The sequence below is a fragment of the Carassius gibelio genome, chromosome B19, assembly GCF_023724105.1.
Source record: "Carassius gibelio isolate Cgi1373 ecotype wild population from Czech Republic chromosome B19, carGib1.2-hapl.c, whole genome shotgun sequence".
NCBI lineage: Eukaryota > Metazoa > Chordata > Actinopteri > Cypriniformes > Cyprinidae > Carassius > Carassius gibelio.
In genome coordinates this window covers 6,530,228-6,557,576 of record NC_068414.1, presented here as the reverse complement: position 1 = coordinate 6,557,576, position 27,349 = coordinate 6,530,228, and the positions used below count along the sequence as shown (strand labels likewise).

At 47.5% G+C, this 27,349-nt stretch overlaps 11 non-coding genes across 11 annotated transcripts; all 11 read right to left on the bottom strand.

Annotated features, from left to right (window-relative positions):
- Positions 1-1,518: 1,518 nt before the first annotated feature.
- Positions 1,519-1,633, bottom strand: LOC127980808 (U5 spliceosomal RNA). Its single transcript, XR_008159812.1, has one exon. It is a non-coding gene; the product is annotated as a U5 spliceosomal RNA (small nuclear RNA).
- A 1,932-nt stretch (positions 1,634-3,565) lies between these two features.
- On the bottom strand, positions 3,566-3,680 carry LOC127980807 (U5 spliceosomal RNA). Its single transcript, XR_008159811.1, has one exon. It is a non-coding gene; the product is annotated as a U5 spliceosomal RNA (small nuclear RNA).
- A 1,927-nt stretch (positions 3,681-5,607) lies between these two features.
- On the bottom strand, positions 5,608-5,722 carry LOC127980805 (U5 spliceosomal RNA). The gene has a single exon (XR_008159810.1). It is a non-coding gene; the product is annotated as a U5 spliceosomal RNA (small nuclear RNA).
- Positions 5,723-7,659: 1,937 nt separating this feature from the next.
- LOC127980804 (U5 spliceosomal RNA) lies at positions 7,660-7,774 on the bottom strand. The gene has a single exon (XR_008159809.1). It is a non-coding gene; the product is annotated as a U5 spliceosomal RNA (small nuclear RNA).
- A 1,927-nt stretch (positions 7,775-9,701) lies between these two features.
- Positions 9,702-9,816, bottom strand: LOC127980803 (U5 spliceosomal RNA). The gene has a single exon (XR_008159808.1). It is a non-coding gene; the product is annotated as a U5 spliceosomal RNA (small nuclear RNA).
- A 1,930-nt stretch (positions 9,817-11,746) lies between these two features.
- On the bottom strand, positions 11,747-11,861 carry LOC127980802 (U5 spliceosomal RNA). The gene has a single exon (XR_008159807.1). It is a non-coding gene; the product is annotated as a U5 spliceosomal RNA (small nuclear RNA).
- Positions 11,862-13,786: 1,925 nt separating this feature from the next.
- LOC127980801 (U5 spliceosomal RNA) lies at positions 13,787-13,901 on the bottom strand. The gene has a single exon (XR_008159806.1). It is a non-coding gene; the product is annotated as a U5 spliceosomal RNA (small nuclear RNA).
- A 4,728-nt stretch (positions 13,902-18,629) lies between these two features.
- Positions 18,630-18,744, bottom strand: LOC127980800 (U5 spliceosomal RNA). Its single transcript, XR_008159805.1, has one exon. It is a non-coding gene; the product is annotated as a U5 spliceosomal RNA (small nuclear RNA).
- Positions 18,745-20,680: 1,936 nt separating this feature from the next.
- Positions 20,681-20,795, bottom strand: LOC127980798 (U5 spliceosomal RNA). The gene has a single exon (XR_008159803.1). It is a non-coding gene; the product is annotated as a U5 spliceosomal RNA (small nuclear RNA).
- A 3,055-nt stretch (positions 20,796-23,850) lies between these two features.
- On the bottom strand, positions 23,851-23,965 carry LOC127980797 (U5 spliceosomal RNA). The gene has a single exon (XR_008159802.1). It is a non-coding gene; the product is annotated as a U5 spliceosomal RNA (small nuclear RNA).
- Positions 23,966-27,024: 3,059 nt separating this feature from the next.
- On the bottom strand, positions 27,025-27,139 carry LOC127980796 (U5 spliceosomal RNA). Its single transcript, XR_008159801.1, has one exon. It is a non-coding gene; the product is annotated as a U5 spliceosomal RNA (small nuclear RNA).
- Positions 27,140-27,349: the final 210 nt, after the last annotated feature.

Sequence of the window (27,349 nt, the reverse complement as noted above, 5' to 3'; positions counted from 1 at the left end):
CTAGATGAGCCGCAGATACAAATCCCCTGTAAAGACCACCTGGACAAGACCACAGGAAACAGATGATTCTTCTGCACAGTCTGACATTCCTGCAGCCTGGAGCTGATCTACCTGTTTCGTCTGACAATGGGAGAACTGTCTCCCCGACTGAGCCTGGTTTCTCACCGGGTTTTTTCTCCATCCTTTCACCGATCGAGTTTTGGTTTCTTGCCTCTGTCGCTTCTGGCAGGCGGAGCTGGGGACACTTCATGTACAGCGATATCGTTGACTTGATTGCAAATTATTGCACAGATACTATTTAAACTGAACTTAGCTGAATGATGTCATCAAAGAGTTCAATAACGAAATGCCTTTAACTGTCATTTTGCTTTTTGACGCACTGTGTTCTTAATTAATGTTGTTCAGTTGCATTGACGCAATACTTTTTGTTTAAAGCGCAATTTAAAAAAAAAAAAAAAAAAAAAAAGAGTCCAAACAATGACCCCTGCTACGGGTAGTGTTCCAAGTGTTATGCGACTTCAGCTAATGATGGGTCCATCAGAAATTTTACGGTGCTAGGGCTGGGTCTGCGTCAGAAGAAGCCATGCATTGTTTAGTTATGTCAGTGCAGTGCCGTCAGTTGGGGGAGAAACGGCAGCATGCACGGCTCCTCATTAGTATAGTGGACAGTATCTCCGCCTGTCACGCGGAAGACCGGGGTTCGATTCCCAGACGGGGAGAGCTGGTTCTTTTCGTCTTCAGAATGATCCATCCAAAATGTTTGGTTGGAGTCGCAGGTCACAGAAGGAGTTCTGCTTCGACGTCAGCCCGAGCCAAAGGACATGCGTTGGCCGGGAATCGAACCCGGGTCAACTGCTTGGAAGGCAGCTATGCTCACCACTATAACACCAACGCAGGCGGAAGTCAGTAGCTTTATTGACGCACTGTGTTCCTAATAAATGTTGTTCAGTTGCATTGACACAATACTTTTTGTTTAAAGCGCAATTAAAAAAAAAAAAAAAAAGAGTCCAAACAATGACCCCTGCTACGGGTAGTGTTGCAAGTGTTATGCGACTTCAGCTAATGATGGGTCCATCCGAAATTATTCCATCCAAAAGTTTTGGGTGGAGGCACAGGTCACAGAGGGAGTTCTGCTTCGACGTCAGCCCGAGCCAAAGGACATGCGTTGGCCGGGTATTGAATCCGGGTCAACTGCTTGGAAGGCAGCTATGCTCACCACTATACCACCAACGCAGTCATCAGTCAGCAACTTGCGCCGTCACTAAGAAGGCTCGAAGTGCACGAGTCGCCGATAGGGCTAGAGGAGCAGATGAGATCTTTGTTTGGACCCGTCACTAAAGAGAGCCTTCAAGAATTTGCATCCCGTCACGTACAAAAAAGCGCTGCCTTCCCATCCGGCTAAATAAACACGAAGTGGTCAAACGCACAGAGTGCCTATTCAGACGATAACCAGTGGCAAGCCCTCTCGCAGCATGCTGCCGGACAGTCAAACTGATTCTGCTCTTGACATTTCGATGTAGCTCTGCTGTGAGCAGAGCACCCAAAAATACAGGTCACTCGCAAAAGTTCCCCTCCACGGAAATCTTTAGTAAAAGGCGAAAGATTTATGCGACAATGAAGAGAAACTCGAGCTGTGTCTCCGAACCCTCGGGCCTGTGCGCTGCCTCTGTTAAACTACTACGCTCGCCAAGGGTCATCAAGGGTGACAATGCCTGCCCACATGTGTTTCGTCAGCACCCCCCCCCCCCCCTATTCCAAAAGGGAGGAGTAAAACTCAAAAAAGTCCCCTCGGTCCACCAATAACCAAAAGCCCAATCAAGGCAATCTCTTTCTCATGCCTCTATCTGAAAAGTTGGATAAAATCTTATATGAAAAAAAAAGTCTTTTAAAGAAATCCCTTATTCCGAGGTCACCGTAGCCACCAGATCCAGTCTGTATCCGCTTCAGTCACCCGGATCCAGTCCGTATCCAGAGAAGATGGTGGATCAACACCTAGAAAGGACCTCTATGGCCCAGAAACACAGCGGAGACCGTGACAACTAGATGAGCCGCAGATACAAATCCCTTGTAAAGACCACCTGGACAAGACCACAGGAAACAGATGATTCTTCTGCACAGTCTGACATTCCTGCAGCCTGGAGCTGATCTACTGGTTTCGTCTGACAAGGGGAGAACTGTCTCCCCGACTGAGCCTGGTTTCTCACCGGGTTTTTTCTCCATCCTTTCACCGATCGAGTTTTGGTTTCTTCCCTCTGTCGCTTCTGGCAGGCGGAGCTGGGGACACTTCATGTACAGCGATATCGTTGACTTGATTGCAAATTATTGCACAGATACTATTTAAACTGAACTTAGCTGAATGATGTCATCAAAGAGTTCAATAACGAAATGCCTTTAACTGTCATTTTGCTTTTTGACGCACTGTGTTCCTAATTAATGTTGTTCAGTTGCATTGACGCAATACTTTCTGTTTAAAGCGCAATTTAAAAAAAAAAAAAAAAAAAAAAAAGAGTCCAAACAATGACCCCTGCTACGGGTAGTGTTCCAAGTGTTATGCGACTTCAGCTAATGATGGGTCCATCAGAAATTTTACGGTGCTAGGGCTGGGTCTGCGTCAGAAGAAGCCATGCATTGTTTAGTTATGTCAGTGCAGTGCCGTCAGTTGGGGGAGAAACGGCAGCATGCACGGCTCCTCGTTAGTATAGTGGACAGTATCTCCGCCTGTCACGCGGAAGACCGGGGTTCGATTCCCCGACGGGGAGAGCTGGTTCTTTTCGTCTTCCGAATGATCCATCCAAAATGTTTGGTTGGAGTCGCAGGTCACAGAAGGAGTTCTGCTTCGACGTCAGCCCGAGCCAAAGGACATGCGTTGGCCGGGAATCGAACCTGGGTCAACTGCTTGGAAGGCAGCTATGCTCACCACTATACCACCAACGCAGGCGGAAGTCAGTAGCTTTATTGACGCACTGTGTTCCTAATAAATGTTGTTCAGTTGCATTGACACAATACTTTTTGTTTAAAGCGCAATTAAAAAAAAAAAAAAAAAAAAAAAAGAGTCCAAACAATGACCCCTGCTACCGGTAGTGTTGCAAGTGTTATGCGACTTCAGCTAATGATGGGTCCATCCGAAATTATTCCATCCAAAAGTTTTGGGTGGAGGCACAGGTCACAGAGGGAGTTCTGCTTCGACGTCAGCCCGAGCCAAAGGACATGCGTTGGCCGGGTATCGAATCCGGGTCAACTGCTTGGAAGGCAGCTATGCTCACCACTATACCACCAACGCAGTCATCAGTCAGCAACTTGCGCCGTCACTAAGAAGGCTCGAAGTGCACGAGTCGCCGATAGGGCTAGAGGAGCAGATGAGATCTTTGTTTGGACCCGTCACTAAAGAGAGCCTTCAAGAATTTGCATCCCGTCACGTACCAAAAAGCGCTGCCTTCCCATCCGGCTAAATAAACACGAAGTGGTCAAATGCAGAGAGTGCCTATTCAGACGATGACCAGTGGCAAGCCCTCTCGCAGCATGCTGCCGGACGGTCAAACTGATTCTGCTCTTGACATTTCGATGTAGCTCTGCTGTGAGCAGAGCACCCAAAAATACAGGTCACTCGCAAAAGTTCCCCTCCACGGAAATCTTTAGTAAAAGGCGAAAGATTTATGCGACAATGAAGAGAAACTCGAGCTGTGTCTCCAAACCCTCGGGCCTGTGCGCTGCCTCTGTTAAACTACTACGCTCGCCAAGGGTCATCAAGGGTGACAATGCCTGCCCACATGTGTTTCGTCAGCACCCCCGCCCCCCCTATTCCAAAAGGGAGGAGTAAAACTCAAAAAAGTCCACTCGGTCCACCAATAACCAAAAGCCCAATCAAGGCAATCTCTTTCTCATGCCTCTATCTGAAAAGTTGGATAAAATCTTATATGAAAAAAAAAGTCTTTTAAAGAAATCCCTTATTCCGAGGTCACCGTAGCCACCAGATCCAGTCTGTATCCGCTTCAGTCACCCGGATCCAGTCCGTATCCAGAGAAGATGGTGGATCAACACCTAGAAAGGACCTCTATGGCCCAGAAACACAGCGGAGACCGTGACAACTAGATGAGCCGCAGATACAAATCCCTTGTAAAGACCACCTGGACAAGACCACAGGAAACAGATGATTCTTCTGCACAGTCTGACATTCCTGCAGCCTGGAGCTGATCTACTGGTTTCGTCTGACAAGGGGAGAACTGTCTCCCCGACTGAGCCTGGTTTCTCACCCGGTTTTTTCTCCATCCTTTCACCGATCGAGTTTTGGTTTCTTGCCTCTGTCGCTTCTGGCAGGCGGAGCTGGGGACACTTCATGTACAGCGATATCGTTGACTTGATTGCAAATTATTGCACAGATACTATTTAAACTGAACTTAGCTGAATGATGTCATCAAAGAGTTCAATAACGAAATGCCTTTAACTGTCATTTTGCTTTTTGACGCACTGTGTTCCTAATTAATGTTGTTCAGTTGCATTGACGCAATACTTTTTGTTTAAAGCGCAATTTAAAAAAAAAAAAAAAAAAAAAGAGTCCAAACAATGACCCCTGCTACGGGTAGTGTTCCAAGTGTTATGCGACTTCAGCTAATGATGGGTCCATCAGAAATTTTACGGTGCTAGGGCTGGGTCTGCGTCAGAAGAAGCCATGCATTGTTTAGTTATGTCAGTGCAGTGCCGTCAGTTGGGGGAGAAACGGCAGCATGCACGGCTCCTCGTTAGTATAGTGGACAGTATCTCCGCCTGTCACGCGGAAGACCGGGGTTCGATTCCCCGACGGGGAGAGCTGGTTCTTTTCGTCTTCCGAATGATCCATCCAAAATGTTTGGTTGGAGTCGCAGGTCACAGAAGGAGTTCTGCTTCGACGTCAGCCCGAGCCAAAGGACATGCGTTGGCCGGGAATCGAACCCGGGTCAACTGCTTGGAAGGCAGCTATGCTCACCACTATACCACCAACGCAGGCGGAAGTCAGTAGCTTTATTGACGCACTGTGTTCCTAATAAATGTTGTTCAGTTGCATTGACACAATACTTTTTGTTTAAAGCGCAATTAAAAAAAAAAAAAAAAAAAAAAAGAGTCCAAACAATGACCCCTGCTACCGGTAGTGTTGCAAGTGTTATGCGACTTCAGCTAATGATGGGTCCATCCGAAATTATTCCATCCAAAAGTTTTGGGTGGAGGCACAGGTCACAGAGGGAGTTCTGCTTCGACGTCAGCCCGAGCCAAAGGATATGCGTTGGCCGGGAATCGAATCCGGGTCAACTGCTTGGAAGGCAGCTATGCTCACCACTATACCACCAACGCAGTCAGCAGTCAGCAACTTGCGCCGTCACTAAGAAGGCTCGAAGTGCACGAGTCGCCGATAGGGCTAGAGGAGCAGATGAGATCTTTGTTTGGACCCGTCACTAAAGAGAGCCTTCAAGAATTTGCATCCCGTCACGTACAAAAAAGCGCTGCCTTCCCATCCGGCTAAATAAACACGAAGTGGTCAAACGCAGAGAGTGCCTATTCAGACGATGACCAGTGGCAAGCCCTCTCGCAGCATGCTGCCGGACGGTCAAACTGATTCTGCTCTTGACATTTCGATGTAGCTCTGCTGTGAGCAGAGCACCCAAAAATACAGGTCACTCGCAAAAGTTCCCCTCCACGGAAATCTTTAGTAAAAGGCGAAAGATTTATGCGACAATGAAGAGAAACTCGAGCTGTGTCTCCAAACCCTCGGGCCTGTGCGCTGCCTCTGTTAAACTACTACGCTCGCCAAGGGTCATCAAGGGTGACAATGCCTGCCCACATGTGTTTCGTCAGCACCCCCCCCCCCCCCCCCCCCCATTCCAAAAGGGAGGAGTAAAACTCAAAAAAGTCCCCTCGGTCCACCAATAACCAAAAGCCCAATCAAGGCAATCTCTTTCTCATGCCTCTATCTGAAAAGTTGGATAAAATCTTATATGAAAAAAAAAGTCTTTTAAAGAAATCCCTTATTCCGAGGTCACCGTAGCCACCAGATCCAGTCTGTATCCGCTTCAGTCACCCGGATCCAGTCCGTATCCAGAGAAGATGGTGGATCAACACCTAGAAAGGACCTCTATGGCCCAGAAACACAGCGGAGACCGTGACAACTAGATGAGCCGCAGATACAAATCCCCTGTAAAGACCACCTGGACAAGACCACAGGAAACAGATGATTCTTCTGCACAGTCTGACATTCCTGCAGCCTGGAGCTGATCTACCTGTTTCGTCTGACAATGGGAGAACTGTCTCCCCGACTGAGCCTGGTTTCTCACCGGGTTTTTTCTCCATCCTTTCACCGATCGAGTTTTGGTTTCTTGCCTCTGTCGCTTCTGGCAGGCGGAGCTGGGGACACTTCATGTACAGCGATATCGTTGACTTGATTGCAAATTATTGCACAGATACTATTTAAACTGAACTTAGCTGAATGATGTCATCAAAGAGTTCAATAACGAAATGCCTTTAACTGTCATTTTGCTTTTTGACGCACTGTGTTCTTAATTAATGTTGTTCAGTTGCATTGACGCAATACTTTTTGTTTAAAGCGCAATTTAAAAAAAAAAAAAAAAAAAAAAAGAGTCCAAACAATGACCCCTGCTACGGGTAGTGTTCCAAGTGTTATGCGACTTCAGCTAATGATGGGTCCATCAGAAATTTTACGGTGCTAGGGCTGGGTCTGCGTCAGAAGAAGCCATGCATTGTTTAGTTATGTCAGTGCAGTGCCGTCAGTTGGGGGAGAAACGGCAGCATGCACGGCTCCTCGTTAGTATAGTGGACAGTATCTCCGCCTGTCACGCGGAAGACCGGGGTTCGATTCCCCGACGGGGAGAGCTGGTTCTTTTCGTCTTCCGAATGATCCATCCAAAATGTTTGGTTGGAGTCGCAGGTCACAGAAGGAGTTCTGCTTCGACGTCAGCCCGAGCCAAAGGACATGCGTTGGCCGGGAATCGAACCTGGGTCAACTGCTTGGAAGGCAGCTATGCTCACCACTATACCACCAACGCAGGCGGAAGTCAGTAGCTTTATTGACGCACTGTGTTCCTAATAAATGTTGTTCAGTTGCATTGACACAATACTTTTTGTTTAAAGCGCAATTAAAAAAAAAAAAAAAAAAAAAAAAGAGTCCAAACAATGACCCCTGCTACCGGTAGTGTTGCAAGTGTTATGCGACTTCAGCTAATGATGGGTCCATCCGAAATTATTCCATCCAAAAGTTTTGGGTGGAGGCACAGGTCACAGAGGGAGTTCTGCTTCGACGTCAGCCCGAGCCAAAGGACATGCGTTGGCCGGGTATCGAATCCGGGTCAACTGCTTGGAAGGCAGCTATGCTCACCACTATACCACCAACGCAGTCATCAGTCAGCAACTTGCGCCGTCACTAAGAAGGCTCGAAGTGCACGAGTCGCCGATAGGGCTAGAGGAGCAGATGAGATCTTTGTTTGGACCCGTCACTAAAGAGAGCCTTCAAGAATTTGCATCCCGTCACGTACCAAAAAGCGCTGCCTTCCCATCCGGCTAAATAAACACGAAGTGGTCAAATGCAGAGAGTGCCTATTCAGACGATGACCAGTGGCAAGCCCTCTCGCAGCATGCTGCCGGACGGTCAAACTGATTCTGCTCTTGACATTTCGATGTAGCTCTGCTGTGAGCAGAGCACCCAAAAATACAGGTCACTCGCAAAAGTTCCCCTCCACGGAAATCTTTAGTAAAAGGCGAAAGATTTATGCGACAATGAAGAGAAACTCGAGCTGTGTCTCCAAACCCTCGGGCCTGTGCGCTGCCTCTGTTAAACTACTACGCTCGCCAAGGGTCATCAAGGGTGACAATGCCTGCCCACATGTGTTTCGTCAGCACCCCCGCCCCCCCTATTCCAAAAGGGAGGAGTAAAACTCAAAAAAGTCCACTCGGTCCACCAATAACCAAAAGCCCAATCAAGGCAATCTCTTTCTCATGCCTCTATCTGAAAAGTTGGATAAAATCTTATATGAAAAAAAAAGTCTTTTAAAGAAATCCCTTATTCCGAGGTCACCGTAGCCACCAGATCCAGTCTGTATCCGCTTCAGTCACCCGGATCCAGTCCGTATCCAGAGAAGATGGTGGATCAACACCTAGAAAGGACCTCTATGGCCCAGAAACACAGCGGAGACCGTGACAACTAGATGAGCCGCAGATACAAATCCCTTGTAAAGACCACCTGGACAAGACCACAGGAAACAGATGATTCTTCTGCACAGTCTGACATTCCTGCAGCCTGGAGCTGATCTACTGGTTTCGTCTGACAAGGGGAGAACTGTCTCCCCGACTGAGCCTGGTTTCTCACCCGGTTTTTTCTCCATCCTTTCACCGATCGAGTTTTGGTTTCTTGCCTCTGTCGCTTCTGGCAGGCGGAGCTGGGGACACTTCATGTACAGCGATATCGTTGACTTGATTGCAAATTATTGCACAGATACTATTTAAACTGAACTTAGCTGAATGATGTCATCAAAGAGTTCAATAACGAAATGCCTTTAACTGTCATTTTGCTTTTTGACGCACTGTGTTCCTAATTAATGTTGTTCAGTTGCATTGACGCAATACTTTTTGTTTAAAGCGCAATTTAAAAAAAAAAAAAAAAAAAAAGAGTCCAAACAATGACCCCTGCTACGGGTAGTGTTCCAAGTGTTATGCGACTTCAGCTAATGATGGGTCCATCAGAAATTTTACGGTGCTAGGGCTGGGTCTGCGTCAGAAGAAGCCATGCATTGTTTAGTTATGTCAGTGCAGTGCCGTCAGTTGGGGGAGAAACGGCAGCATGCACGGCTCCTCGTTAGTATAGTGGACAGTATCTCCGCCTGTCACGCGGAAGACCGGGGTTCGATTCCCCGACGGGGAGAGCTGGTTCTTTTCGTCTTCCGAATGATCCATCCAAAATGTTTGGTTGGAGTCGCAGGTCACAGAAGGAGTTCTGCTTCGACGTCAGCCCGAGCCAAAGGACATGCGTTGGCCGGGAATCGAACCCGGGTCAACTGCTTGGAAGGCAGCTATGCTCACCACTATACCACCAACGCAGGCGGAAGTCAGTAGCTTTATTGACGCACTGTGTTCCTAATAAATGTTGTTCAGTTGCATTGACACAATACTTTTTGTTTAAAGCGCAATTAAAAAAAAAAAAAAAAAAAAAAAGAGTCCAAACAATGACCCCTGCTACCGGTAGTGTTGCAAGTGTTATGCGACTTCAGCTAATGATGGGTCCATCCGAAATTATTCCATCCAAAAGTTTTGGGTGGAGGCACAGGTCACAGAGGGAGTTCTGCTTCGACGTCAGCCCGAGCCAAAGGATATGCGTTGGCCGGGAATCGAATCCGGGTCAACTGCTTGGAAGGCAGCTATGCTCACCACTATACCACCAACGCAGTCAGCAGTCAGCAACTTGCGCCGTCACTAAGAAGGCTCGAAGTGCACGAGTCGCCGATAGGGCTAGAGGAGCAGATGAGATCTTTGTTTGGACCCGTCACTAAAGAGAGCCTTCAAGAATTTGCATCCCGTCACGTACAAAAAAGCGCTGCCTTCCCATCCGGCTAAATAAACACGAAGTGGTCAAACGCAGAGAGTGCCTATTCAGACGATGACCAGTGGCAAGCCCTCTCGCAGCATGCTGCCGGACGGTCAAACTGATTCTGCTCTTGACATTTCGATGTAGCTCTGCTGTGAGCAGAGCACCCAAAAATACAGGTCACTCGCAAAAGTTCCCCTCCACGGAAATCTTTAGTAAAAGGCGAAAGATTTATGCGACAATGAAGAGAAACTCGAGCTGTGTCTCCAAACCCTCGGGCCTGTGCGCTGCCTCTGTTAAACTACTACGCTCGCCAAGGGTCATCAAGGGTGACAATGCCTGCCCACATGTGTTTCGTCAGCACCCCCCCCCCCCCCCCCCCCCATTCCAAAAGGGAGGAGTAAAACTCAAAAAAGTCCCCTCGGTCCACCAATAACCAAAAGCCCAATCAAGGCAATCTCTTTCTCATGCCTCTATCTGAAAAGTTGGATAAAATCTTATATGAAAAAAAAAGTCTTTTAAAGAAATCCCTTATTCCGAGGTCACCGTAGCCACCAGATCCAGTCTGTATCCGCTTCAGTCACCCGGATCCAGTCCGTATCCAGAGAAGATGGTGGATCAACACCTAGAAAGGACCTCTATGGCCCAGAAACACAGCGGAGACCGTGACAACTAGATGAGCCGCAGATACAAATCCCCTGTAAAGACCACCTGGACAAGACCACAGGAAACAGATGATTCTTCTGCACAGTCTGACATTCCTGCAGCCTGGAGCTGATCTACCTGTTTCGTCTGACAATGGGAGAACTGTCTCCCCGACTGAGCCTGGTTTCTCACCGGGTTTTTTCTCCATCCTTTCACCGATCGAGTTTTGGTTTCTTGCCTCTGTCGCTTCTGGCAGGCGGAGCTGGGGACACTTCATGTACAGCGATATCGTTGACTTGATTGCAAATTATTGCACAGATACTATTTAAACTGAACTTAGCTGAATGATGTCATCAAAGAGTTCAATAACGAAATGCCTTTAACTGTCATTTTGCTTTTTGACGCACTGTGTTCTTAATTAATGTTGTTCAGTTGCATTGACGCAATACTTTTTGTTTAAAGCGCAATTTAAAAAAAAAAAAAAAAAAAAAAAGAGTCCAAACAATGACCCCTGCTACGGGTAGTGTTCCAAGTGTTATGCGACTTCAGCTAATGATGGGTCCATCAGAAATTTTACGGTGCTAGGGCTGGGTCTGCGTCAGAAGAAGCCATGCATTGTTTAGTTATGTCAGTGCAGTGCCGTCAGTTGGGGGAGAAACGGCAGCATGCACGGCTCCTCATTAGTATAGTGGACAGTATCTCCGCCTGTCACGCGGAAGACCGGGGTTCGATTCCCAGACGGGGAGAGCTGGTTCTTTTCGTCTTCAGAATGATCCATCCAAAATGTTTGGTTGGAGTCGCAGGTCACAGAAGGAGTTCTGCTTCGACGTCAGCCCGAGCCAAAGGACATGCGTTGGCCGGGAATCGAACCCGGGTCAACTGCTTGGAAGGCAGCTATGCTCACCACTATAACACCAACGCAGGCGGAAGTCAGTAGCTTTATTGACGCACTGTGTTCCTAATAAATGTTGTTCAGTTGCATTGACACAATACTTTTTGTTTAAAGCGCAATTAAAAAAAAAAAAAAAAAGAGTCCAAACAATGACCCCTGCTACGGGTAGTGTTGCAAGTGTTATGCGACTTCAGCTAATGATGGGTCCATCCGAAATTATTCCATCCAAAAGTTTTGGGTGGAGGCACAGGTCACAGAGGGAGTTCTGCTTCGACGTCAGCCCGAGCCAAAGGACATGCGTTGGCCGGGTATTGAATCCGGGTCAACTGCTTGGAAGGCAGCTATGCTCACCACTATACCACCAACGCAGTCATCAGTCAGCAACTTGCGCCGTCACTAAGAAGGCTCGAAGTGCACGAGTCGCCGATAGGGCTAGAGGAGCAGATGAGATCTTTGTTTGGACCCGTCACTAAAGAGAGCCTTCAAGAATTTGCATCCCGTCACGTACAAAAAAGCGCTGCCTTCCCATCCGGCTAAATAAACACGAAGTGGTCAAACGCACAGAGTGCCTATTCAGACGATAACCAGTGGCAAGCCCTCTCGCAGCATGCTGCCGGACAGTCAAACTGATTCTGCTCTTGACATTTCGATGTAGCTCTGCTGTGAGCAGAGCACCCAAAAATACAGGTCACTCGCAAAAGTTCCCCTCCACGGAAATCTTTAGTAAAAGGCGAAAGATTTATGCGACAATGAAGAGAAACTCGAGCTGTGTCTCCGAACCCTCGGGCCTGTGCGCTGCCTCTGTTAAACTACTACGCTCGCCAAGGGTCATCAAGGGTGACAATGCCTGCCCACATGTGTTTCGTCAGCACCCCCCCCCCCCCTATTCCAAAAGGGAGGAGTAAAACTCAAAAAAGTCCCCTCGGTCCACCAATAACCAAAAGCCCAATCAAGGCAATCTCTTTCTCATGCCTCTATCTGAAAAGTTGGATAAAATCTTATATGAAAAAAAAAGTCTTTTAAAGAAATCCCTTATTCCGAGGTCACCGTAGCCACCAGATCCAGTCTGTATCCGCTTCAGTCACCCGGATCCAGTCCGTATCCAGAGAAGATGGTGGATCAACACCTAGAAAGGACCTCTATGGCCCAGAAACACAGCGGAGACCGTGACAACTAGATGAGCCGCAGATACAAATCCCTTGTAAAGACCACCTGGACAAGACCACAGGAAACAGATGATTCTTCTGCACAGTCTGACATTCCTGCAGCCTGGAGCTGATCTACTGGTTTCGTCTGACAAGGGGAGAACTGTCTCCCCGACTGAGCCTGGTTTCTCACCGGGTTTTTTCTCCATCCTTTCACCGATCGAGTTTTGGTTTCTTCCCTCTGTCGCTTCTGGCAGGCGGAGCTGGGGACACTTCATGTACAGCGATATCGTTGACTTGATTGCAAATTATTGCACAGATACTATTTAAACTGAACTTAGCTGAATGATGTCATCAAAGAGTTCAATAACGAAATGCCTTTAACTGTCATTTTGCTTTTTGACGCACTGTGTTCCTAATTAATGTTGTTCAGTTGCATTGACGCAATACTTTCTGTTTAAAGCGCAATTTAAAAAAAAAAAAAAAAAAAAAAAAGAGTCCAAACAATGACCCCTGCTACGGGTAGTGTTCCAAGTGTTATGCGACTTCAGCTAATGATGGGTCCATCAGAAATTTTACGGTGCTAGGGCTGGGTCTGCGTCAGAAGAAGCCATGCATTGTTTAGTTATGTCAGTGCAGTGCCGTCAGTTGGGGGAGAAACGGCAGCATGCACGGCTCCTCATTAGTATAGTGGACAGTATCTCCGCCTGTCACGCGGAAGACCGGGGTTCGATTCCCAGACGGGGAGAGCTGGTTCTTTTCGTCTTCAGAATGATCCATCCAAAATGTTTGGTTGGAGTCGCAGGTCACAGAAGGAGTTCTGCTTCGACGTCAGCCCGAGCCAAAGGACATGCGTTGGCCGGGAATCGAACCCGGGTCAACTGCTTGGAAGGCAGCTATGCTCACCACTATAACACCAACGCAGGCGGAAGTCAGTAGCTTTATTGACGCACTGTGTTCCTAATAAATGTTGTTCAGTTGCATTGACACAATACTTTTTGTTTAAAGCGCAATTAAAAAAAAAAAAAAAAAAGAGTCCAAACAATGACCCCTGCTACGGGTAGTGTTGCAAGTGTTATGCGACTTCAGCTAATGATGGGTCCATCCGAAATTATTCCATCCAAAAGTTTTGGGTGGAGGCACAGGTCACAGAGGGAGTTCTGCTTCGACGTCAGCCCGAGCCAAAGGACATGCGTTGGCCGGGTATTGAATCCGGGTCAACTGCTTGGAAGGCAGCTATGCTCACCACTATACCACCAACGCAGTCATCAGTCAGCAACTTGCGCCGTCACTAAGAAGGCTCGAAGTGCACGAGTCGCCGATAGGGCTAGAGGAGCAGATGAGATCTTTGTTTGGACCCGTCACTAAAGAGAGCCTTCAAGAATTTGCATCCCGTCACGTACAAAAAAGCGCTGCCTTCCCATCCGGCTAAATAAACACGAAGTGGTCAAACGCACAGAGTGCCTATTCAGACGATAACCAGTGGCAAGCCCTCTCGCAGCATGCTGCCGGACAGTCAAACTGATTCTGCTCTTGACATTTCGATGTAGCTCTGCTGTGAGCAGAGCACCCAAAAATACAGGTCACTCGCAAAAGTTCCCCTCCACGGAAATCTTTAGTAAAAGGCGAAAGATTTATGCGACAATGAAGAGAAACTCGAGCTGTGTCTCCGAACCCTCGGGCCTGTGCGCTGCCTCTGTTAAACTACTACGCTCGCCAAGGGTCATCAAGGGTGACAATGCCTGCCCACATGTGTTTCGTCAGCACCCCCCCCCCCCCTATTCCAAAAGGGAGGAGTAAAACTCAAAAAAGTCCCCTCGGTCCACCAATAACCAAAAGCCCAATCAAGGCAATCTCTTTCTCATGCCTCTATCTGAAAAGTTGGATAAAATCTTATATGAAAAAAAAAGTCTTTTAAAGAAATCCCTTATTCCGAGGTCACCGTAGCCACCAGATCCAGTCTGTATCCGCTTCAGTCACCCGGATCCAGTCCGTATCCAGAGAAGATGGTGGATCAACACCTAGAAAGGACCTCTATGGCCCAGAAACACAGCGGAGACCGTGACAACTAGATGAGCCGCAGATACAAATCCCCTGTAAAGACCACCTGGACAAGACCACAGGAAACAGATGATTCTTCTGCACAGTCTGACATTCCTGCAGCCTGGAGCTGATCTACCTGTTTCGTCTGACAATGGGAGAACTGTCTCCCCGACTGAGCCTGGTTTCTCACCGGGTTTTTTCTCCATCCTTTCACCGATCGAGTTTTGGTTTCTTGCCTCTGTCGCTTCTGGCAGGCGGAGCTGGGGACACTTCATGTACAGCGATATCGTTGACTTGATTGCAAATTATTGCACAGATACTATTTAAACTGAACTTAGCTGAATGATGTCATCAAAGAGTTCAATAACGAAATGCCTTTAACTGTCATTTTGCTTTTTGACGCACTGTGTTCCTAATTAATGTTGTTCAGTTGCATTGAAGCAATACTTTTTGTTTAAAGCGCAATTTAAAAAAAAAAAAAAAAAAAAAAAAGAGTCCAAACAATGACCCCTGCTACGGGTAGTGTTCCAAGTGTTATGCGACTTCAGCTAATGATGGGTCCATCAGAAATTTTACGGTGCTAGGGCTGGGTCTGCGTCAGAAGAAGCCATGCATTGTTTAGTTATGTCATTGCAGTGCCGTCAGTTGTGGGAGAAACGGCAGCATGCACGGCTCCTCGTTAGTATAGTGGACAGTATCTCCGCCTGTCACGAGGAAGACCGGGGTTCGATTCCCCGACGGGGAGAGCTGGTTCTTTTCGTCTTCCGAATGATCCATCCAAAATGTTTGGTTGGAGTCGCAGGTCACAGAAGGAGTTCTGCTTCGACGTCAGCCCGAGCCAAAGGACATGCGTTGGCCGGGAATCGAACCCGGGTCAACTGCTTGGAAGGCAGCTATGCTCACCACTATACCACCAACACAGGCGGAAGTCAGTAGCTTTATTGACGCACTGTGTTCCTAATAAATGTTGTTCAGTTGCATTGACACAATACTTTTTGTTTAAAGCGCAATTAAAAAAAAAAAAAAAAAAAAAAGACTCCAAACAATGACCCCTGCTACGGGTAGTGTTGCAAGTGTTATGCGACTTCAGCTAATGATGGGTCCATCCGAAATTATTCCATCCAAAAGTTTTGGGTGGAGGCACAGGTCACAGAGGGAGTTCTGCTTCGACGTCAGCCCGAGCCAAAGGACATGCGTTGGCCGGGAATCGAATCCGGGTCAACTGCTTGGAAGGCAGCTATGCTCACCACTATACCACCAACGCAGTCAGCAGTCAGCAACTTGCGCCGTCACTAAGAAGGCTCGAAGTGCACGAGTCGCCGATAGGGCTAGAGGAGCAGATGAGATCTTTGTTTGGACCCGTCACTAAAGAGAGCCTTCAAGAATTTGCATCCCGTCACGTACAAGAAAGCGCTGCCTTCCCATCCGGCTAAATAAACACGAAGTGGTCAAACGCAGAGAGTGCCTATAATAACCAAAAGCCCAATCAAGGCAATCTCTTTCTCATGCCTCTATCAGAAAAGTTGGATAAAATCTTATATGAAAAAAAAAGTCTTTTAAAGAAATCCCTTATTCCGAGGTCACCGTAGCCACCAGATCCAGTCTGTATCCGCTTCAGTCACCCGGATCCAGTCCGTATCCAGAGAAGATGGTGGATCAACACCTAGAAAGGACCTCTATGGCCCAGAAACACAGCGGAGACCGTGACAACTAGATGAGCCGCAGATACAAATCCCCTGTAAAGACCACCTGGACAAGACCACAGGAAACAGATGATTCTTCTGCACAGTCTGACATTCCTGCAGCCTGGAGCTGATCTACCTGTTTCGTCTGACAATGGGAGAACTGTCTCCCCGACTGAGCCTGGTTTCTCACCGGGTTTTTTCTCCATCCTTTCACCGATCGAGTTTTGGTTTCTTGCCTCTGTCGCTTCTGGCAGGCGGAGCTGGGGACACTTCATGTACAGCGATATCGTTGACTTGATTGCAAATTATTGCACAGATACTATTTAAACTGAACTTAGCTGAATGATGTCATCAAAGAGTTCAATAACGAAATGCCTTTAACTGTCATTTTGCTTTTTGACGCACTGTGTTCCTAATAAATGTTGTTCAGTTGCATTGACACAATACTTTTTGTTTAAAGCGCAATAAAAAAAAAAAAGAGTCCAAACAATGACCCCTGCTACGGGTAGTGTTGCAAGTGTTATGCGACTTCAGCTAATGATGGGTCCATCCGAAATTATTCCATCCAAAATTTTGGGTGGAGGCACAGGTCACAGAGGGAGTTCTGCTTCGACGTCAGCCCGAGCCAAAGGACATGCGCACTGCTCTCTCCAACTGCTTGGAAGGCAGCTATGCTCACCACTATACCACCAACGCAGTCAGCAGTCAGCAACTTGCGCCGTCACTAAGAAGGCTCGAAGTGCACGAGTCGCCGATAGGGCTAGAGGAGCAGATGAGATCTTTGTTTGGACCCGTCACTAAAGAGAGCCTTCAAGAATTTGCATCCCGTCACGTACAAGAAAGCGCTGCCTTCCCATCCGGCTAAATAAACACGAAGTGGTCAAACGCAGAGAGTGCCTATAATAACCAAAAGCCCAATCAAGGCAATCTCTTTCTCATGCCTCTATCTGAAAAGTTGGATAAAATCTTATATGAAAAAAAAGTCTTTTAAAGAAATCCCTTATTCCGAGGTCACCGTAGCCACCAGATCCAGTCTGTATCCGCTTCAGTCACCCGGATCCAGTCCGTATCCAGAGAAGATGGTGGATCAACACCTAGAAAGGACCTCTATGGCCCAGAAACACAGCGGAGACCGTGACAACTAGATGAGCCGCAGATACAAATCCCTTGTAAAGACCACCTGGACAAGACCACAGGAAACAGATGATTCTTCTGCACAGTCTGACATTCCTGCAGCCTGGAGCTGATCTACTGGTTTCGTCTGACAAGGGGAGAACTGTCTCCCCGACTGAGCCTGGTTTCTCACCCGGTTTTTTCTCCATCCTTTCACCGATCGAGTTTTGGTTTCTTGCCTCTGTCGCTTCTGGCAGGCGGAGCTGGGGACACTTCATGTACAGCGATATCGTTGACTTGATTGCAAATTATTGCACAGATACTATTTAAACTGAACTTAGCTGAATGATGTCATCAAAGAGTTCAATAACGAAATGCCTTTAACTGTCATTTTGCTTTTTGACGCACTGTGTTCCTAATTAATGTTGTTCAGTTGCATTGACGCAATACTTTTTGTTTAAAGCGCAATTTAAAAAAAAAAAAAAAAAAAAAGAGTCCAAACAATGACCCCTGCTACGGGTAGTGTTCCAAGTGTTATGCGACTTCAGCTAATGATGGGTCCATCAGAAATTTTACGGTGCTAGGGCTGGGTCTGCGTCAGAAGAAGCCATGCATTGTTTAGTTATGTCAGTGCAGTGCCGTCAGTTGGGGGAGAAACGGCAGCATGCACGGCTCCTCGTTAGTATAGTGGACAGTATCTCCGCCTGTCACGCGGAAGACCGGGGTTCGATTCCCCGACGGGGAGAGCTGGTTCTTTTCGTCTTCCGAATGATCCATCCAAAATGTTTGGTTGGAGTCGCAGGTCACAGAAGGAGTTCTGCTTCGACGTCAGCCCGAGCCAAAGGACATGCGTTGGCCGGGAATCGAACCCGGGTCAACTGCTTGGAAGGCAGCTATGCTCACCACTATACCACCAACGCAGGCGGAAGTCAGTAGCTTTATTGACGCACTGTGTTCCTAATAAATGTTGTTCAGTTGCATTGACACAATACTTTTTGTTTAAAGCGCAATTAAAAAAAAAAAAAAAAAAAAAAAGAGTCCAAACAATGACCCCTGCTACCGGTAGTGTTGCAAGTGTTATGCGACTTCAGCTAATGATGGGTCCATCCGAAATTATTCCATCCAAAAGTTTTGGGTGGAGGCACAGGTCACAGAGGGAGTTCTGCTTCGACGTCAGCCCGAGCCAAAGGATATGCGTTGGCCGGGAATCGAATCCGGGTCAACTGCTTGGAAGGCAGCTATGCTCACCACTATACCACCAACGCAGTCAGCAGTCAGCAACTTGCGCCGTCACTAAGAAGGCTCGAAGTGCACGAGTCGCCGATAGGGCTAGAGGAGCAGATGAGATCTTTGTTTGGACCCGTCACTAAAGAGAGCCTTCAAGAATTTGCATCCCGTCACGTACAAAAAAGCGCTGCCTTCCCATCCGGCTAAATAAACACGAAGTGGTCAAACGCAGAGAGTGCCTATTCAGACGATGACCAGTGGCAAGCCCTCTCGCAGCATGCTGCCGGACGGTCAAACTGATTCTGCTCTTGACATTTCGATGTAGCTCTGCTGTGAGCAGAGCACCCAAAAATACAGGTCACTCGCAAAAGTTCCCCTCCACGGAAATCTTTAGTAAAAGGCGAAAGATTTATGCGACAATGAAGAGAAACTCGAGCTGTGTCTCCAAACCCTCGGGCCTGTGCGCTGCCTCTGTTAAACTACTACGCTCGCCAAGGGTCATCAAGGGTGACAATGCCTGCCCACATGTGTTTCGTCAGCACCCCTCTCCCCCCCCCCCATTCCAAAAGGGAGGAGTAAAACTCAAAAAAGTCCCCTCGGTCCACCAATAACCAAAAGCCCAATCAAGGCAATCTCTTTCTCATGCCTCTATCTGAAAAGTTGGATAAAATCTTATATGAAAAAAAAAGTCTTTTAAAGAAATCCCTTATTCCGAGGTCACCGTAGCCACCAGATCCAGTCTGTATCCGCTTCAGTCACCCGGATCCAGTCCGTATCCAGAGAAGATGGTGGATCAACACCTAGAAAGGACCTCTATGGCCCAGAAACACAGCGGAGACCGTGACAACTAGATGAGCCGCAGATACAAATCCCTTGTAAAGACCACCTGGACAAGACCACAGGAAACAGATGATTCTTCTGCACAGTCTGACATTCCTGCAGCCTGGAGCTGATCTACTGGTTTCGTCTGACAAGGGGAGAACTGTCTCCCCGACTGAGCCTGGTTTCTCACCGGGTTTTTTCTCCATCCTTTCACCGATCGAGTTTTGGTTTCTTCCCTCTGTCGCTTCTGGCAGGCGGAGCTGGGGACACTTCATGTACAGCGATATCGTTGACTTGATTGCAAATTATTGCACAGATACTATTTAAACTGAACTTAGCTGAATGATGTCATCAAAGAGTTCAATAACGAAATGCCTTTAACTGTCATTTTGCTTTTTGACGCACTGTGTTCCTAATTAATGTTGTTCAGTTGCATTGACGCAATACTTTCTGTTTAAAGCGCAATTTAAAAAAAAAAAAAAAAAAAAAAAAGAGTCCAAACAATGACCCCTGCTACGGGTAGTGTTCCAAGTGTTATGCGACTTCAGCTAATGATGGGTCCATCAGAAATTTTACGGTGCTAGGGCTGGGTCTGCGTCAGAAGAAGCCATGCATTGTTTAGTTATGTCAGTGCAGTGCCGTCAGTTGGGGGAGAAACGGCAGCATGCACGGCTCCTCGTTAGTATAGTGGACAGTATCTCCGCCTGTCACGCGGAAGACCGGGGTTCGATTCCCCGACGGGGAGAGCTGGTTCTTTTCGTCTTCCGAATGATCCATCCAAAATGTTTGGTTGGAGTCGCAGGTCACAGAAGGAGTTCTGCTTCGACGTCAGCCCGAGCCAAAGGACATGCGTTGGCCGGGAATCGAACCCGGGTCAACTGCTTGGAAGGCAGCTATGCTCACCACTATACCACCAACGCAGGCGGAAGTCAGTAGCTTTATTGACGCACTGTGTTCCTAATAAATGTTGTTCAGTTGCATTGACACAATACTTTTTGTTTAAAGCGCAATTAAAAAAAAAAAAAAAAAAAAAAAAAGAGTCCAAACAATGACCCCTGCTACCGGTAGTGTTGCAAGTGTTATGCGACTTCAGCTAATGATGGGTCCATCCGAAATTATTCCATCCAAAAGTTTTGGGTGGAGGCACAGGTCACAGAGGGAGTTCTGCTTCGACGTCAGCCCGAGCCAAAGGACATGCGTTGGCCGGGTATCGAATCCGGGTCAACTGCTTGGAAGGCAGCTATGCTCACCACTATACCACCAACGCAGTCATCAGTCAGCAACTTGCGCCGTCACTAAGAAGGCTCGAAGTGCACGAGTCGCCGATAGGGCTAGAGGAGCAGATGAGATCTTTGTTTGGACCCGTCACTAAAGAGAGCCTTCAAGAATTTGCATCCCGTCACGTACCAAAAAGCGCTGCCTTCCCATCCGGCTAAATAAACACGAAGTGGTCAAATGCAGAGAGTGCCTATTCAGACGATGACCAGTGGCAAGCCCTCTCGCAGCATGCTGCCGGACGGTCAAACTGATTCTGCTCTTGACATTTCGATGTAGCTCTGCTGTGAGCAGAGCACCCAAAAATACAGGTCACTCGCAAAAGTTCCCCTCCACGGAAATCTTTAGTAAAAGGCGAAAGATTTATGCGACAATGAAGAGAAACTCGAGCTGTGTCTCCAAACCCTCGGGCCTGTGCGCTGCCTCTGTTAAACTACTACGCTCGCCAAGGGTCATCAAGGGTGACAATGCCTGCCCACATGTGTTTCGTCAGCACCCCCGCCCCCCCTATTCCAAAAGGGAGGAGTAAAACTCAAAAAAGTCCCCTCGGTCCACCAATAACCAAAAGCCCAATCAAGGCAATCTCTTTCTCATGCCTCTATCTGAAAAGTTGGATAAAATCTTATATGAAAAAAAAAGTCTTTTAAAGAAATCCCTTATTCCGAGGTCACCGTAGCCACCAGATCCAGTCTGTATCCGCTTCAGTCACCCGGATCCAGTCCGTATCCAGAGAAGATGGTGGATCAACACCTAGAAAGGACCTCTATGGCCCAGAAACACAGCGGAGACCGTGACAACTAGATGAGCCGCAGATACAAATCCCCTGTAAAGACCACCTGGACAAGACCACAGGAAACAGATGATTCTTCTGCACAGTCTGACATTCCTGCAGCCTGGAGCTGATCTACCTGTTTCGTCTGACAATGGGAGAACTGTCTCCCCGACTGAGCCTGGTTTCTCACCGGGTTTTTTCTCCATCCTTTCACCGATCGAGTTTTGGTTTCTTGCCTCTGTCGCTTCTGGCAGGCGGAGCTGGGGACACTTCATGTACAGCGATATCGTTGACTTGATTGCAAATTATTGCACAGATACTATTTAAACTGAACTTAGCTGAATGATGTCATCAAAGAGTTCAATAACGAAATGCCTTTAACTGTCATTTTGCTTTTTGACGCACTGTGTTCTTAATTAATGTTGTTCAGTTGCATTGACGCAATACTTTTTGTTTAAAGCGCAATTTAAAAAAAAAAAAAAAAAAAAAAAGAGTCCAAACAATGACCCCTGCTACGGGTAGTGTTCCAAGTGTTATGCGACTTCAGCTAATGATGGGTCCATCAGAAATTTTACGGTGCTAGGGCTGGGTCTGCGTCAGAAGAAGCCATGCATTGTTTAGTTATGTCAGTGCAGTGCCGTCAGTTGGGGGAGAAACGGCAGCATGCACGGCTCCTCATTAGTATAGTGGACAGTATCTCCGCCTGTCACGCGGAAGTCCGGGGTTCGATTCCCAGACGGGGAGAGCTGGTTCTTTTCGTCTTCAGAATGATCCATCCAAAATGTTTGGTTGGAGTCGCAGGTCACAGAAGGAGTTCTGCTTCGACGTCAGCCCGAGCCAAAGGACATGCGTTGGCCGGGAATCGAACCCGGGTCAACTGCTTGGAAGGCAGCTATGCTCACCACTATAACACCAACGCAGGCGGAAGTCAGTAGCTTTATTGACGCACTGTGTTCCTAATAAATGTTGTTCAGTTGCATTGACACAATACTTTTTGTTTAAAGCGCAATTAAAAAAAAAAAAAAAAAAGAGTCCAAACAATGACCCCTGCTACGGGTAGTGTTGCAAGTGTTATGCGACTTCAGCTAATGATGGGTCCATCCGAAATTATTCCATCCAAAAGTTTTGGGTGGAGGCACAGGTCACAGAGGGAGTTCTGCTTCGACATCAGCCCGAGCCAAAGGACATGCGTTGGCCGGGTATTGAATCCGGGTCAACTGCTTGGAAGGCAGCTATGCTCACCACTATACCACCAACGCAGTCATCAGTCAGCAACTTGCGCCGTCACTAAGAAGGCTCGAAGTGCACGAGTCGCCGATAGGGCTAGAGGAGCAGATGAGATCTTTGTTTGGACCCGTCACTAAAGAGAGCCTTCAAGAATTTGCATCCCGTCACGTACAAAAAAGCGCTGCCTTCCCATCCGGCTAAATAAACACGAAGTGGTCAAACGCAGAGAGTGCCTATAATAACCAAAAGCCCAATCAAGGCAATCTCTTTCTCATGCCTCTATCTGAAAAGTTGGATAAAATCTTATATGAAAAAAAAAGTCTTTTAAAGAAATCCCTTATTCCGAGGTCACCGTAGCCACCAGATCCAGTCTGTATCCGCTTCAGTCACCCGGATCCAGTCCGTATCCAGAGAAGATGGTGGATCAACACCTAGAAAGGACCTCTATGGCCCAGAAACACAGCGGAGACCGTGACAACTAGATGAGCCGCAGATACAAATCCCCTGTAAAGACCACCTGGACAAGACCACAGGAAACAGATGATTCTTCTGCACAGTCTGACAATCCTGCAGCCTGGAGCTGATCTACCTGTTTCGTCTGACAATGGGAGAACTGTCTCCCCGACTGAGCCTGGTTTCTCACCGGGTTTTTTCTCCATCCTTTCACCGATCGAGTTTTGGTTTCTTGCCTCTGTCGCTTCTGGCAGGCGGAGCTGGGGACACTTCATGTACAGCGATTTCGTTGACTTGATTGCAAATTATTGCACAGATACTATTTAAACTGAACTTAGCTGAATGATGTCATCAAAGAGTTCAATAACGAAATGCCTTTAACTGTCATTTTGCTTTTTGACGCACTGTGTTCCTAATAAATGTTGTTCAGTTGCATTGACACAATACTTTTTGTTTAAAGCGCAATAAAAAAAAAAAAAAGAGTCCAAACAATGACCCCTGCTACGGGTAGTGTTGCAAGTGTTATGCGACTTCAGCTAATGATGGGTCCATCCGAAATTATTCCATCCAAAAGTTTTGGGTGGAGGCACAGGTCACAGAGGGAGTTCTGCTTCGACGTCAGCCCGAGCCAAAGGACATGCGTTGGCCGGGTATCGAATCCGGGTCAACTGCTTGGAAGGCAGCTATGCTCACCACTATACCACCAACGCAGTCATCAGTCAGCAACTTGCGCCGTCACTAAGAAGGCTCGAAGTGCACGAGTCGCCGATAGGGCTAGAGGAGCAGATGAGATCTTTGTTTGGACCCGTCACTAAAGAGAGCCTTCAAGAATTTGCATCCCGTCACGTACAAAAAAGCGCTGCCTTCCCATCCGGCTAAATAAACACGAAGTGGTCAAACGCAGAGAGTGCCTATTCAGACGATGACCAGTGGCAAGCCCTCTCGCAGCATGCTGCCGGACGGTCAAACTGATTCTGCTCTTGACATTTCGATGTAGCTCTGCTGTGAGCAGAGCACCCAAAAATACAGGTCACTCGCAAAAGTTCCCCTCCACGGAAATCTTTAGTAAAAGGCGAAAGATTTATGCGACAATGAAGAGAAACTCGAGCTGTGTCTCCAAACCCTCGGGCCTGTGCGCTGCCTCTGTTAAACTACTACGCTCGCCAAGGGTCATCAAGGGTGACAATGCCTGCCCACATGTGTTTCGTCAGCACCCCCCCCCCCCCCCTATTCCAAAAGGGAGGAGTAAAACTCAAAAAAGTCCCCTCGGTCCACCAATAACCAAAAGCCCAATCAAGGCAATCTCTTTCTCATGCCTCTATCTGAAAAGTTGGATAAAATCTTATATGAAAAAAAAAGTCTTTTAAAGAAATCCCTTATTCCGAGGTCACCGTAGCCACCAGATCCAGTCTGTATCCGCTTCAGTCACCCGGATCCAGTCCGTATCCAGAGAAGATGGTGGATCAACACCTAGAAAGGACCTCTATGGCCCAGAAACACAGCGGAGACCGTGACAACTAGATGAGCCGCATATACAAATCCCCTGTAAAGACCACCTGGACAAGACCACAGGAAACAGATGATTCTTCTGCACAGTCTGACATTCCTGCAGCCTGGAGCTGATCTACCTGTTTCGTCTGACAATGGGAGAACTGTCTCCCCGACTGAGCCTGGTTTCTCACCGGGTTTTTTCTCCATCCTTTCACCGATCGAGTTTTGGTTTCTTGCCTCTGTCGCTTCTGGCAGGCGGAGCTGGGGACACTTCATGTACAGCGATATCGTTGACTTGATTGCAAATTATTGCACAGATACTATTTAAACTGAACTTAGCTGAATGATGTCATCAAAGAGTTCAATAACGAAATGCCTTTAACTGTCATTTTGCTTTTTGACGCACTGTGTTCCTAATTAATGTTGTTCAGTTGCATTGAAGCAATACTTTTTGTTTAAAGCGCAATTTAAAAAAAAAAAAAAAAAAAAAAGAGTCCAAACAATGACCCCTGCTACGGGTAGTGTTCCAAGTGTTATGCGACTTCAGCTAATGATGGGTCCATCAGAAATTTTACGGTGCTAGGGCTGGGTCTGCGTCAGAAGAAGCCATGCATTGTTTAGTTATGTCATTGCAGTGCCGTCAGTTGTGGGAGAAACGGCAGCATGCACGGCTCCTCGTTAGTATAGTGGACAGTATCTCCGCCTGTCACGAGGAAGACCGGGGTTCGATTCCCCGACGGGGAGAGCTGGTTCTTTTCGTCTTCCGAATGATCCATCCAAAATGTTTGGTTGGAGTCGCAGGTCACAGAAGGAGTTCTGCTTCGACGTCAGCCCGAGCCAAAGGACATGCGTTGGCCGGGAATCGAACCCGGGTCAACTGCTTGGAAGGCAGCTATGCTCACCACTATACCACCAACACAGGCGGAAGTCAGTAGCTTTATTGACGCACTGTGTTCCTAATAAATGTTGTTCAGTTGCATTGACACAATACTTTTTGTTTAAAGCGCAATTAAAAAAAAAAAAAAAAAAAAAAGACTCCAAACAATGACCCCTGCTACGGGTAGTGTTGCAAGTGTTATGCGACTTCAGCTAATGATGGGTCCATCCGAAATTATTCCATCCAAAAGTTTTGGGTGGAGGCACAGGTCACAGAGGGAGTTCTGCTTCGACGTCAGCCCGAGCCAAAGGACATGCGTTGGCCGGGAATCGAATCCGGGTCAACTGCTTGGAAGGCAGCTATGCTCACCACTATACCACCAACGCAGTCAGCAGTCAGCAACTTGCGCCGTCACTAAGAAGGCTCGAAGTGCACGAGTCGCCGATAGGGCTAGAGGAGCAGATGAGATCTTTGTTTGGACCCGTCACTAAAGAGAGCCTTCAAGAATTTGCATCCCGTCACGTACAAGAAAGCGCTGCCTTCCCATCCGGCTAAATAAACACGAAGTGGTCAAACGCAGAGAGTGCCTATAATAACCAAAAGCCCAATCAAGGCAATCTCTTTCTCATGCCTCTATCTGAAAAGTTGGATAAAATCTTATATGAAAAAAAAAGTATTTTAAAGAAATCCCTTATTCCGAGGTCACCGTAGCCACCAGATCCAGTCTGTATCCGCTTCAGTCACCCGGATCCAGTCCGTATCCAGAGAAGATGGTGGATCAACACCTAGAAAGGACCTCTATGGCCCAGAAACACAGCGGAGACCGTGACAACTAGATGAGCCGCAGATACAAATCCCCTGTAAAGACCACCTGGACAAGACCACAGGAAACAGATGATTCTTCTGCACAGTCTGACATTCCTGCAGCCTGGAGCTGATCTACCTGTTTCGTCTGACAATGGGAGAACTGTCTCCCCGACTGAGCCTGGTTTCTCACCGGGTTTTTTCTCCATCCTTTCACCGATCGAGTTTTGGTTTCTTGCCTCTGTCGCTTCTGGCAGGCGGAGCTGGGGACACTTCATGTACAGCGATATCGTTGACTTGATTGCAAATTATTGCACAGATACTATTTAAACTGAACTTAGCTGAATGATGTCATCAAAGAGTTCAATAACGAAATGCCTTTAACTGTCATTTTGCTTTTTGACGCACTGTGTTCCTAATAAATGTTGTTCAGTTGCATTGACACAATACTTTTTGTTTAAAGCGCAATAAAAAAAAAAAAAGAGTCCAAACAATGACCCCTGCTACGGGTAGTGTTGCAAGTGTTATGCGACTTCAGCTAATGATGGGTCCATCCGAAATTATTCCATCCAAAAGTTTTGGGTGGAGGCACAGGTCACAGAGGGAGTTCTGCTTCGACGTCAGCCCGAGCCAAAGGACATGCGTTGGCCGGGTATCGAATCCGGGTCAACTGCTTGGAAGGCAGCTATGCTCACCACTATACCACCAACGCAGTCATCAGTCAGCAACTTGCGCCGTCACTAAGAAGGCTCGAAGTGCACGAGTCGCCGATAGGGCTAGAGGAGCAGATGAGATCTTTGTTTGGACCCGTCACTAAAGAGAGCCTTCAAGAATTTGCATCCCGTCACGTACAAAAAAGCGCTGCCTTCCCATCCGGCTAAATAAACACGAAGTGGTCAAACGCAGAGAGTGCCTATTCAGACGATGACCAGTGGCAAGCCCTCTCGCAGCATGCTGCCGGACGGTCAAACTGATTCTGCTCTTGACATTTTGATGTAGCTCTGCTGTGAGCAGAGCACCCAAAAATACAGGTCACTCGCAAAAGTTCCCCTCCACGGAAATCTTTAGTAAAAGGCGAAAGATTTATGCGACAATGAAGAGAAACTCGAGCTGTGTCTCCAAACCCTCGGGCCTGTGCCCTGCCTCTGTTAAACTACTACGCTCGCCAAGGGTCATCAAGGGTGACAATGCCTGCCCACATGTGTTTCGTCAGCACCCCCCCCCCTACTCCAAAAGGGAGGAGTAAAACTCAAAAAAGTCCCCTCTGTCCACCAATAACCAAAAGCCCAATCAAGGCAATCTCTTTCTCATGCCTCTATCTG